Here is a 13583-nt window from a genome sequence, read left to right as displayed (position 1 = left end):
CCTAGATGTTAATGTATGCATATTAGATGCTTGTATATTTATTATATTATATTATTATATTTATGATTATTATATGTAACTATTGTTTATGTATTTATATATTATGTATTTATATATATAAATATAGCAGACAGGAAGAAAAAATATTATATATATATATATATATATATATATATATATATATATATATATATATATATATATATATATATATATATAATATTTTTTCTTCCTGTCTGCTATATTTATATTAATATATAGTGTATAATAGTGTATAATACATGTGTAACACAACAGCAAACATTTTCCTATGGTGTTGTAAAGGTTCCTAATGGAGTCCTGTGTTAATCCATGCTAGAGCAACATTCTGATAAGGGGACCTCCAACCTCAACTCTTATTTACTTTTTCAAACCTAGTTGAATATTCATACTGTTATTTGAATACTTCATGGAAATAATTTTACTAAGAAATGTGCAGTGTGTCTATATTACTCTGTCTGCACTGAGCTAATGAACATTCAGTTCTATTCAATTTAATCTTTAACTTTCCATCTTAAGTCCAGATGTAACTACAGCAGGTTACAGCTAAAGCTTGAGATACTGGATAACCATTTTCTTGTTATTGTAAAAGATATTGGAGGATATATATTTCCATATACTGTCACTAGACTTCTCCTCACAGATTATGGCTTTAAAGTGCCAGAGTTTTATTTTTTGATACAAATCCACATGAATATGGACAATTCATGTGGACTAACAATCCAGATATAGAATTAACTTTAAGTTAATAAACCTAGATGAACAGAATACAAACAGCAGAACAAGCAGCACTTTAGCCACAAAATAAGCCATTTAAGGTGAAACTTAAACTTTGCAGAATTCAATTTAGCATTTAAAAGTGACTTTTTTTTTAAGGTGAAATGGAATAGTAATGGACATTCAGAGTATATTGGTGTATTTGGGAGTTTAAATAAGTTCTAGAAAGCATCAAACTTTTTACAGGAGTTTCAGTTTAGTTTTCCAGCACTGAGGCTGGAGCAGTATTAGCATTAGCCACTAATCTCAGAGCTGGCTTTTTTGCCATTTAGAGGTGAGTATTATTGACCTGTAGCCTGCTGCTAACCCTGACTAGCACCGGAGAAGCATTAGCATTAGCCGCTAACCGTGCAAGACGCTAGTTCTTTCACTGTTCAGTAGCTGGAGCACAAAGTGAAGGAGTGGATTGTGAGTTTGGGACAGAACCTGAGTCTGGGAGTTAGACAGGCATTAATAACAGCAGGCTTTACTTTATCCCGCCTCCAGCTGTAAACATCAGACTGACCACACTGACCCCTGTTACTGTGTGTGTGTGTGTGTGTGTGTTCTAGACTGAATCATTCTGCATCTCCAGCTAAAACACGGCAAGATAATGTACCTAACAAGAATTGGGAATGCTTCTGCTTTCAGTTTAGAAACTAAATAATATGGACTGCCACTTTAAATGTCGGTTTAAAATGTATATTTCCTTTATTTATTTTTTATTATTATTTTGTTCCTTATTATTTCAAATTTCTTATTAAATATTTTCAATCCCTTTTAAACTGTAAATGCTTCCCGGCATCGTAAATGAGGGTCAAACACAATGTATTACCAAGTGAAAACAAAGTTTGATTAATTGAGAATTAGACCAGACACCTAATGATAATGAGCTTTCAGACATCAAATAATGCAAAAAAAAAAAAAAAAAACAAGTTCATATTCATAACGTTTTAAGAGTTCAGAAATCAGTATTTGGTGGAATAACCCTGGTTTTTAATCACAGGTTTTTTATGCATCTTGGTATCATGTTCTCCTCCACCAGTCTTACACACTGCTTTTGGATAAGTTTATGCTAGTTTTCTCCTGGTGCAAAGATTCAAGCAGTTCAGCAAGGTTTGGTGGCTTGTGATCATCTATCTTCCTCTTTATATTCTTTATACCCTTTATATTCCAGATGTTTTCAATTTGGTAAAATCAAACATATTATTTTTTTTACAGAGCTGTATATGGGCAGAGAGGAAAGAGAGTAAAAGAGAATGCTCTTTCCATCTCTCTCACTCTTTCACCCTCTCTGTCTCTTTCTCTTTCTCACTTTGTTAATGGTATGAGTTACCTTATTCTAGAATGTTGTATGACCAATGGGGGTACTATGGTTCTGATGGCCTTCGTTTGATGCATTTTCAGCATTTAACCTCATAAAATCATGACATTACACAATATACTGTATTAGTAACATATTAAAGGGAATCCAACCACTTTTTTACATAATGATCTGCATAATTAAACAGGTAAGCTCACTGGCAGTGAATCAATGAATCATATATTTGATTTACTTAATGGAATTTAATTTCCCATCATCCTCCCCATAAGCAGGATTTGTGAAAATGTCTCTCGACAATCTCAAGCATTATCAGTCTCCCTTTTTATATGTGTCTCTCGTCCATTTCCTCCTTTCTCTCTCTTCCCTTCTGCACTCTACACACAACACACACTCACACACACTCGTTAATGCTTTACGTTACATAACTGACTTACCGCAGCACTTCTCTACCCCATCAGAGCTGCTCTTAACAAAATCATCAGGTCAGCAGATCCAGACCCATCAGACAAGGTGGTGGTTCTCCAGCCGTCTTCAGCTGTCAGTCCTGGTAAGCCTGGGTTCACTGCAGCCTCAGCTTTCTGGTCTTGGTATACAGATCCCACCAAATGTGTCCAGTATCACATCTGATGCAGCAAACCAAAAGCTCCAAACCTTAAAGCTCCCACCACCATGCTTCATAGCTGGGGTGTGATTTTAATGTAAGGGAAGGGCATTTGTGCTACAAATGTTAAAATTGTGCCTTATTTAATAAAAAAAAGAAACAAGCGATAACATGCGAGTAAACCAATCAGGACAGGCCTTTGACTTGGTCAGCCTGAGACTGATGCTCTCATTCGAGGAATTCCACACCCCCAGTACCCACCCTCTCATCAACACCTCAATGCAGAACAGCCAGGATCACACATTAATACTACTACTCACACACACCTCACACACACATGCCTCACACACTACTATACACATACAGATCAGGAAAAAATTAAAAGACCACTTCAGTTATTGAATCAGTTTCTCTGATTTTGCTATTTATAGGTATATGTTTGAGTAAAATGAACATTGATGTTCTATCCTATTGGTGGAATAACCCTGGTTTTTAATCACGGTTTTCATGTATCTTGGCATCATGTTCTCCTCCACCAGTCTTACACACTGCTTTTGGATAACTTTAAGCCACTCCTGGTGCAAAATTCAAGCAGTTCAGTTTGGTTTGATGGCTTGTGATCATCCATCTTCCTCTTGATTATATTCCAGAGGTTTTTAATTTGGTAAAATCAAAGATACTCATCATTTTAAGTGGTCTCTTATTTTTAAGAGCTGTATATGGGCGGAGAAGAAAGAGAAAAGAGAATGCTCTCTCCATCTCTCTCGTTCTTTCGTTAGTAGTATGAGTTATCTTCTTCTAGAATGTTGTATGACCAATGACTGTGTGTGTGTGTGTGTGGAATTTGGCGGCTGGCAGGCTGATGGCAGATGGAAGGGATTCTGCAGTTCAGAGAGACGGTGATAAGAATGGCACTCAGAGAATGTGTGTGTGTGTGTGTGTGTGTGTTTCACTGTACTCATAACACTGTCATGTACAACACACACACACACACACACACACACACACACACACACACACACACACACACACACACACACACACACACACGTGAACAGGGATCATATTTCTAAGCATTTTTTGTCCCACACTTCAGTTCACCCACAGAGACCTCAGACCAACCAGTATTCACCAGTCTACATAAGCACCAGTCTTACACACTGCTTTTGGATAACTTTATGCCACTCCTAGTTACTATTATACTATAATACTATTATTTCTTTCTATTACTATTAAAGCAGTAGTTATACCGTATACAGAACCCTGAAAACCATCAAATACACATCTGAATTCTGGGTAAAGAGTGCTTCTTTATGATTTAAATCCCTTTCAGATTACTCTTAAAAGAATGTATTAAACATTATAAAGTCATAAGCACTGGTCATGCAGCCTACAGCGCCCCCTGGAGCTGTGGCAGCTAAGTGAATCTGAGTATTGAACCCACAACCATGTGATCAATAACCCAGTGCTGTAAACCCCCTTGATCAAATCTTCTATCATTGCTTTATTTCTATAGAACTTATTTTTATGGGCTCTGAGTTGTACAGATGTCTAAAACACTGCCACTTTGATCAGGAGATCACCGGTTCGAATCCCGTTCATGTAGCTTGCTTTCAGCTGCCGGTGCCCTGAGAGAGAACAATTGGCCTTGCTCTCTGTGTAAATTAGGGAGAAAATGGGATAAACTTAAATAAAATTATATAAAAAAGAAAGTATCTTCTTCAGACACCTGTCAGGGTTTCATGCAGATAGAAAAACGCCAATATTAATAATAACTAGAAATGTGATTTTAATGATATTAACACATAATGGTTGAAAAAAGCTAAAGTGCTACCTAATGGGTTGCTTTGGTATCCCAGGTGGTTGCTATGGCCTTGCTAGGTTATTCCTGAGTGATTAGCACAGTATCCATAGTGGTTTCATTGCTGTAGTTAAGTGGCCGCTACTGTAGGTGGTTGCTATGGTGTTGCTACATGGCTGCAATGGTGATCTAAGTGGCTGCTATGGTATTCCACATAGTTGTCATGGCTGTTGCTAGATGGTTGCTATGGTGTTGCTCTACAGTGCATAACTAAAACAATAATAAAAATAATTTATACAACAATATAGTTGTAATTATAGTTATAGTTGTTTTGAAAGGTACAACTATATTAATTGAGATAATAATTGTTACAAACAAATATTAGGTGGTTGCTATGGTGTTGCTACATGTTTGCAATGGTATCCCAGATGGTTGTTATGTGCTACGTGGTTGCTAAATGGTTGTTATGGTGTTCTAAGTGGCTGCCATGGTATTTCACGTAGTTGCCATGGCTGTTGCTAGATGGTTGCTATGGTGTTGCTTTAAAGTGCATAACCAAAACAATAAAAAATCAATGTATACAATAATATAGCTGTATTTATAGTTATAGTAGTTTTGAAAGTTGAAGCCACAATAATTAAGATAATAACTGTAACAAACAAATATTAGGTGGTTGCTATAGTGTTGCTACATGGCTCCAGGGTTATCCCAGCTTGTTTGTTATGCACTATGTTGTTGCTAATCACTGCTGTGGTATTCCAGGTAGTTGCATGCCATGGCTGTTGCTAGATGGTTGCTATGGTGTTGCTTACAATACAATAATATATTTGTACTTATAGTTGTTTTGAAAGGTGCAAACATAATATTTATGATAATAATAGTAACAAACAAATATTAAAATCTTTGTTACCCAACGTATTGAGTTGCTTTGTTCTATACTGACCCAGAGCTGAATTCTGGAAATGACCTATACATTGGCTTTTTTTTTTAAACCCATTATTAATAGGTATTTACATAAAGCCATTAAATATGCTCTGTTTTACGTCTGCAGTTGTTCTGTTTACTGTTCACTCACAGCGGTACTGATCCAGCTGCTGGTACCAGAGAGGTCCTGAACTCTTCGTCTGTCTGAAATCTGCAGCCATGTTATATAAACACCACATAAACCACCCCCCACTGAGAGTATAATCCTTACTCATCTGAGGCTCCTTCAGATGAGGTTATGACCCACGATGTCTCGCAGTCTCACTATCTGAAGCCTTTAGGGCTCAGTTCATGTTTCCAGTCTGATAAATGGGTCCAGGCGTTGCCATGGCTACAGTAGAACACAAATATTGTCGATATTTTTTTTAGTGGGACGAAACCCACTAGTGAACTTACACAAGTCTTTTACATCTATTACATCTAATACATTTTTTCTTAGGGACTACTTTGTGCCACATAACACACTGCTACATGTATCCCTCTGCCATTTTAATGATATGCAATTTTAAAATAGCATTCTTAGCACTGTGCTGTGGGTAAACCGCCCCAACCCTACTGAGATCAGCTGTTAGCATTGCAGCTAACCTACTATAACCTTTGCCAAACCTGGCTACTGTGTCTGTAAACATTGCAATTTTAACCCTGATGAGGTTGACTGTTAGCACTGTGGATAAACCGCCCAAACCCTGCTGATGCAGGCTGTTAGCATCATGGCTAAAATGATTTAATCTTACAGAGCAACACTGCTGGTGTCTGTTAGCATCATGGCTTTAACCTTGTCGAGGCTGAAAGATGGCATTGTGGCTAAACTGCTCTGACAAGGCAGGCTGTTAGCATCATGGCTAACTGACTCCAAACTTGCAGAACCTGATTGCTGTGTTTGTTAGAATCACAACTTTACCTTGACCATCTGCAGAGACCATTTTTAATGTCTGTTAGCATCACAACTCTAAGTTGCAGTGTCTGTTAGCATTGAGGCTATAACTCTGCAAAAGGCAATTAGAAGCTTAATTTTACACAGCTGTTGTTCTAAAGCTGCTGGAGAACACAGGTAACACATTTACTCCTAAACACACTAATGTACAGAACTGTGGAACGAGGTTCTGGTGGTTGTTATGGTTCTAGTCTGAGAGGAGCTGCAGTAAAAACACAGAGTGAGCTCTGCTGAAGCTCAGCGCTAATACCCAGAACCAGAACCCCAGCAGAGCTCAGCGGGAGAGCCTGGAGCCTGCCCAGAGTAATAATCACCACACTACATTTACTCTACCTCTCTCTCTCTCTCTCTCTCTCTCTCTCTCTTTTTCTTTAACCACCGCTCTCTCTCTCTCTCTTTCTTTCTCCTCACTACCTCTACCTCTCTCCCTCTCTCCCTATCTTTCATTCTCGTCCACATCTGTCTCTACCTCTCTCTCTTTCTCTTTTTCTCTACTGATCTCTCCCTATCTCTCTCTCTCTCTCTCTCTCTCTCTCTCTCTCTCTCTCTTTCTTTCTCCTCACTACCTCTACCTCTCTCCCTCTCTCCCTCTCTTTCATTCTCGTCCACATCTGTCTCTACCTCTCTCTCTTTCTCTATCCACCGCTCTCTCTCTCTCTTTCTCCTCACTACCTATACCTCTCTCTCTCTCTTTCTCTCTCTCGTTCTTGTCCACATCTGTCTCTACCTCTCTCTCTCTGTCTACTGCTCTCTCTTGCTCTCTCTCTCTCTCATTCTTTTCCACATCTGTCTCTTTCTCTCTCTCACTTTCCTCTCTACCTCTCTCTACCACCCTCTTTCTCTCTTTTCCTCTCTCTCTCTCTCTCTCTCTCTCTCTCTCTCTCTCTCTATCTCTCCCCACTTCCTCTACCTCTCTCTATACCGCTCTCTTTCTTTTTATTTCTCTCTCTTTCTCTCTCTCCTCATTAACTCTCCCTCTCTCTCTCTACTTAACTCTCTTATTCTCTTCGACACGCCTTCTCTCTCCCCAAATTAACTCTACCTCTCTCAACTACTCTTTCTCCTTACTATATCATTCCATCTCTCAACCACTCTTTTCTTACTAATTTTTTTTTCTTGACCACTCTCTCTCCTAACGATTTAAGATTTAAAGGAGCTGTAATGACTTATGGCAATATTGCCAAACATTACAACAATAAAAACAAATAAAAAAATGCCTAATTAAAATAAAGACACAAATTTTTACATATATAAAATATGTGCATATACTCAAATATATACTTATAATTAATCAAATAGTCAGTTTACTACATCCCTATCTCTACCTCTACTGTCTCTTCTCACGTCTTCATAGCAACCAACAGGGATATCATAGAACCTACATAGCAACATTGCAACTATAGCATAGCAACCACTTAGCAACAGCCTAGCAATCACCTGTAATACAACAGCAACTACTTTGCAACCACCTAATAACTTCATATTTAACACCAGGGATACAATTCCAACTGCATAGCAACCACTATGAATACCATAGCAACTGATTAACCACACTTCAGAAATCACATGCAAACGCATATCAGCTGCCAAGCAACCGCATCAAATACAAAAGCAACCTCTTGTAACTGCATAGCAACCACCTAGCAACTGCACAGCAGCCATCACAGATATCTGGGATGTGACTTACGGTTTAAACAGCCCTATTTTTATTCTTAGTGACTCCAGACCACCATAACACCTCACCAGCGCACAGTAGCTGGGTCAAGGCCCGTTCTGACCTGTTCAAAACCCGTATCGTCTGTTTGTTCTGCGGATCTGCGAAAGCTGCTGCAGGTTCCGATCCACTAACCCGCTAATGTTTATGTGTCCATATGCTGCGCTGTAGTGATGAATCAATCAGATCAATGAGCCGTCACACCCCCGCTGCACAGCCATTGATTTTACGAGGCTGAACACACAAACACAGATAACACACTTCCCCCCACATATAGAGTGTGTGTGTGTGTGTGTGTAGTCAGACAGGTTTACTGGGTAAAAGTGAGATGCTGTGTCATCTGTGTTCAGCGTTTAGAAATATCAGTGTATTTTCTGCACTATATATCTACAGTATATATCTATATACCTTATTTCGCCAAGCCTACTGTTAGCATCACTGTTTCTAGTTGTCCCTTATCAGATGGTTTCTGGTCATATCGTATTCAGAGTGAGTGCAGTCTGATGGACACTGATCGTGAAGTAGTTGGCTATGCTAAACCAGCATTCAAAAAGAACATTTTAGTATTATTTCCAGCTTTTTACAGCATAGCTAACATCATAAAACGATTGCAGTGTTATGAACTCAAGACAAAAAGATCGAAGTGTTACAAACTCAAGACAAAAAAATCTAAATGTTACAAACTTAAGACAAAAAGATCAGAGTGTTACAAACACAACACAAAAAGATTGAAGTGTTATGAACTGAAGACAAAAAGACCAGAGTGTTACAAACACAACACAAAAAGATGGGAGTGTTACGGACACATCACAGTGTTACGAACACAACACAAAGAAAATTTTGTGTAAATAACACGCCCATCTTTTGTTTATGTGTTGGTAATTCCCATGTTTGAGTGAAATTCTCTTTTTCTTCCAGTTACTGTGAATAGTATACTATACATTCTATACATTTTTTATCTTTCTCAGTCACATGACATCGTGTTCAGTAGCTCCTCCATTTCCACTCGCTGTTGTGTTTACGTGGATCTCCGTGGAAACGGTAACATGCGCCCAAAGTGTATTTACGGTGCGCGGCAGTGGACAAATAGTTATTTTATTAAACGTGAGAAGAAGAAACTCAGAGATGTGCGTCCGGATGAGACTAAAATTACTGGAGGAGCACGGAGTTCAGAGAAAAATAGTAGATAATTCAGCCTGTACTTTTCTCAGAGGACATCTGAAAAAAACACGTACATGATTGTTCTGGATGGGAACAAATTCACAGAGGAACCTGTCCGGATAGGGCTTAAGGTGCAAAATCCATAGTTGTAGTGAATATAGTGCAGGTCGCTGGTTTTAGTACAGACAGGCTATAATGACTGAAGCCCCTATTAAACCTTTATTAAACCCCCATATCACTGATTACTCAATTACACACCCGTGACTCGTGACCAGCTACTAAATAACAGCTAAATAAGAGCAGGAGAATAACTGCACTGTGCTTCTTTTACTGCGGAACATTAGTACTTGTGTCCAGCATTTCTGAACAAGCTCTGTCCATCTCAGAAAAACGACTCAGAACGACTGTCCACACACACAGAGTGTGTTCTCACACTCGCCTCACACACACCCGGCTGATACCGCCCCATCAGACAGTGATCTGATGAACCGTCTCTGGAGAGCAGAGAGAGAAAGAGTGTGTGTGTGTGTGTGTGTGTGTGTGTATTGTTCTCATTCATATTAATGAAAAGAAGCTGCACTGTTTCTGCACCATTCTGCAGCAACAGAGCTATACATAAAAGAGTATATAACACTAATTCTGCATATTTTACTTGTTTTGTGTAATTTTATCAAACAATTTCTATAAAATAATACTTTTGTTTTTGATATAGATCTCAAAACATCTCATCTTAAAATACATTATTTTTATATTAGCCTAGTGTGGTCTTTATTTTGTTTTATTATTTAATTAAATTTGCTTAAGATGTGATTATATATGTTCTACTTAAGCAATAATACACTCGAGGTTCGTGCTATAACATGTCATATTGGCACCGCTGTTAAATAATGCATTAAATTGCAATATGTATATAGCAAATCTGTATATGTAATTACAGTGATTGGCTTTTCATTTTAAGAAATCTTTTTTTATGAGATGTTTTGATATTGTATTGTAGTCAAAAACATTTATATCCTCATGTTTATTGACATAATTACACAAATGGATGATCACAAGCCATCAAACCAAGCTGCTTGAATTTTTGCACCAGGAGTAAAGGCATAAAGTTATCCAACAAAAGCAGTTTGTAAGACTGGTGGAGGAGAACAGAGAACATGCCAAGATTGTGATTGTTTTTTGTCATTTCAGACATTTCTTATTTTCTGCAAATAAATGCTCTAAATGACAATATTTTAATTTGGAATTTGGGAGAAATGTCTCTAGTTTATAGAATAAAACAACAAGGTTCATTTTACTCAAACATAAACCTTCCAAAGCTGTAGTTCACTATCAAACAACCAGAGACTGTTTGTTGTTTGCATAATGCAAATGCTATACAGTAAACAGTGAATAGTGAATAGTGAGTTAATAAGTGAACCATTCTCTGAAGCTTCAGTGTGTTGCTGCTGCTGCTCCTTTTCTAGGAGGGTTCAAAAATCCGCCCAGGGAAAATTTCCATTGGCGCAGATTAAAACAGCCAATAGCGAGGCCCTCCCTGCCAAGCAACATCCGAGCGCGGTCACGTGACCCACTGTTATGGATCTGCCAATTTACTGTACTCTAAACACGGCAGCATTAATGTACTGAGTTCAACAGACCGCTGATCCACTCAGGTCCAGAACCACACACATAGTCTATTTTGTGTCTCATAACAGAACAATGCAGAACAGAGAATAGCTCTGGAGAACCATCTACTTCTCTCTGTTCTACAGCCTTTATTAACAGAACCGGATTTACAGGCCCAGTTCAGCACAGCCTCAGTGGTTCTGGAGTTCTGTGGTTCTCCAATCAGCTCAGGAATGTGCTCTGGAGACTGGAGAGAACCCTGAGAGCGGTTCTGATCTCTACTGAATTTAACAAACATGAGAAACAGCACCACCATCTACTGGCTGCAGCCACCATTACACTCCAGTCTCCAGCTACCAGACATGTATAAGCTCCTATCTATAAGGCTATTTATCTATATATCTAGACAGATAGATGGATGGATGGATGAATGGATGGATGGATGGATGGATAAGACTATAAAAGATTCTAACTTAAATCTGAACTATTAACTATACCTTATAAGATATAAAAATAAAAAGTAAAATTAACAATAAAAAATGCTGAATGAAGAATATATACATGAATATATAAATGCAAAAGCTATACAAAATGTGAAAGTAAACAACTGTAGATATAAGGTAGCAGATACGACAATACTTAACATAAACCTGTGCAAGTATTGTATTTAAGTTAAGTGTGAGTAGTGTCCAGGAGTGCAAATGTACAGGGTGTACAGTAAAATGTCAATAGAGTCATAGAGTGCAGATGTACATGTTGCACAGAGTGTGATTATTGTACGGATTAAAAAATAGGCTGTGTTATAGAAAACATATGAGACTCGTTCCTCAACTGTCCTCTTTCTCTCTTCCAGCTCCACTGGTAGGAGTTGAAGAGTCGGATGGCTCTCGGGACAAAGGATCTCCTGAGCCTTTATAAAAGGTTTAAAAATAGTTTTAATTAATTAGGTTATGAACCATTAATAAGCAGTTATAACACATTCATAAAAAATGCAACAGTGGCCTGCTGTGTACCAAATAATGATTCCACATTCGTTTATACTGTTAAACCTCAGAGTGCTTGGTAATGTTTTTTTTATGTAAAGTACTTACAACTTAATTTATAACAAAGAACAAACTCTTATATAAGCTAGTTCTAAACCCTTTATAAAGGAGCCTTATTTTAAAGTGATACCAGATCAAGACTTAAAAGTACTTCAAGAGCTTCATCAAAAAAGGGGGGTGGGTAGAAGTCGAACTGTGTTTAAGCTCCATATTTAAGTAGATAAGGTGATTAAGTATTTTGCATTTTTGGAATTAAGTAAGTAAGTAAGTAGTTTATACTAAAATGTAGTACTGAAGTACTGAAAGTAAAATTACAGTACTGTGTCATGTAGCTATTACAGAAAGCAGTAGAAAGTTAGCAGTGCTTTCCGGATTCTACCAAGAAGGCGTGGAGCTATTTTGAGCCTGGACACCGGTGTTAAAAGCTATTTATCGGGGCAAAACATGCCCCAATACTTCTGTCTGACCTGAAGTCAATTTTACACCAGAGTTCTCCTTTAAAGGGATTACAGTTTGTTTGATAGATGAAAAAAGCAAAAACAAAAGAAATCTGTAAGGAGTAAATAATTCTTACATATAGTAATATACTGTACAGCAATAATATAACATATAGCAAACTGATGACTCCAGACAGTGGAAAAGTAGTGTTCATGTAAGTGTATGTGTGTGTGTGTGTGTGTGTGTGTGTGTTTGTGTGTTTTGCTGACAGTGCAGAGAGCACTCTGTGTGAACCGCAGTAAAAACTCTGGATTTAGACAAACCTCAGACAGAGGAGCCGCCCTGCTGCAGGAAACACCCCACCCACTGCTCAGAGCCAGACAACAAACAAACAAACAAACAAACAAACAAACAAACAATCAAAGTAACCTCCTTATAAAACTACTAATCAACTACAACAAAGAATAATTTGCCTTAGAAAACATGGTACCACTTTAAAATAAGACTACCTTTATAAAGGGTTTATAATTAGTTTACAATTAGTTTATTAATGGTTACTAATTAGGTTGTAAATGATTATAAAAACATTAATAATCAGTTATAACACATACGTAGAAAGGGCAACAATGACCTGTTGTTTGCCAAATACTGAACCCACAGTCATCTACATTGTTGCCCTTTCTACGTATGTGTTATAACTGATTATTAATGATTTTTAAGGCATTTACAACCTAATTAGCAGCCATTAATAAACTAATTGTAAACCATTTATAAAGCCTTTATAAAGGTAGTCTTATTATAAAGTGGTACCGAAAACATATACAGAACACTTCTCTTTATATCTACTTTTTATTTTTTACTTAGAAACACCTACTAACACTGCCCTATAAAAACACCCTCTCTCAGAGTCTAGTTTTGGGTCGTGTGGCTCTTTATGAGATGTTGCTGCTTCGCTAGACATGCCTCTTTATTTCAGTAATTCAGTTCAAAATGTGAAACTCATACATTACATATATAGATATATTATCTATTTTAAGCGTTTTTAATTTCTTTTATTGTTTATAATTGTGGCTTACAGTTAATAAAACCCAAAAATTAGTGGCTCAGAAAATTAGAATGTTATATAATTAGGTACCAATTGGTACTTTTTTTTTTTGCAGTGTGAGCAGTTTGTGGAAGGCAA

This window comes from Astyanax mexicanus, chromosome 23 (genome assembly GCF_023375975.1).
Source record: "Astyanax mexicanus isolate ESR-SI-001 chromosome 23, AstMex3_surface, whole genome shotgun sequence".
Classification (NCBI taxonomy): Eukaryota; Metazoa; Chordata; class Actinopteri; order Characiformes; family Acestrorhamphidae; genus Astyanax; species Astyanax mexicanus.
This window is presented reverse-complemented; position numbering follows the sequence as displayed.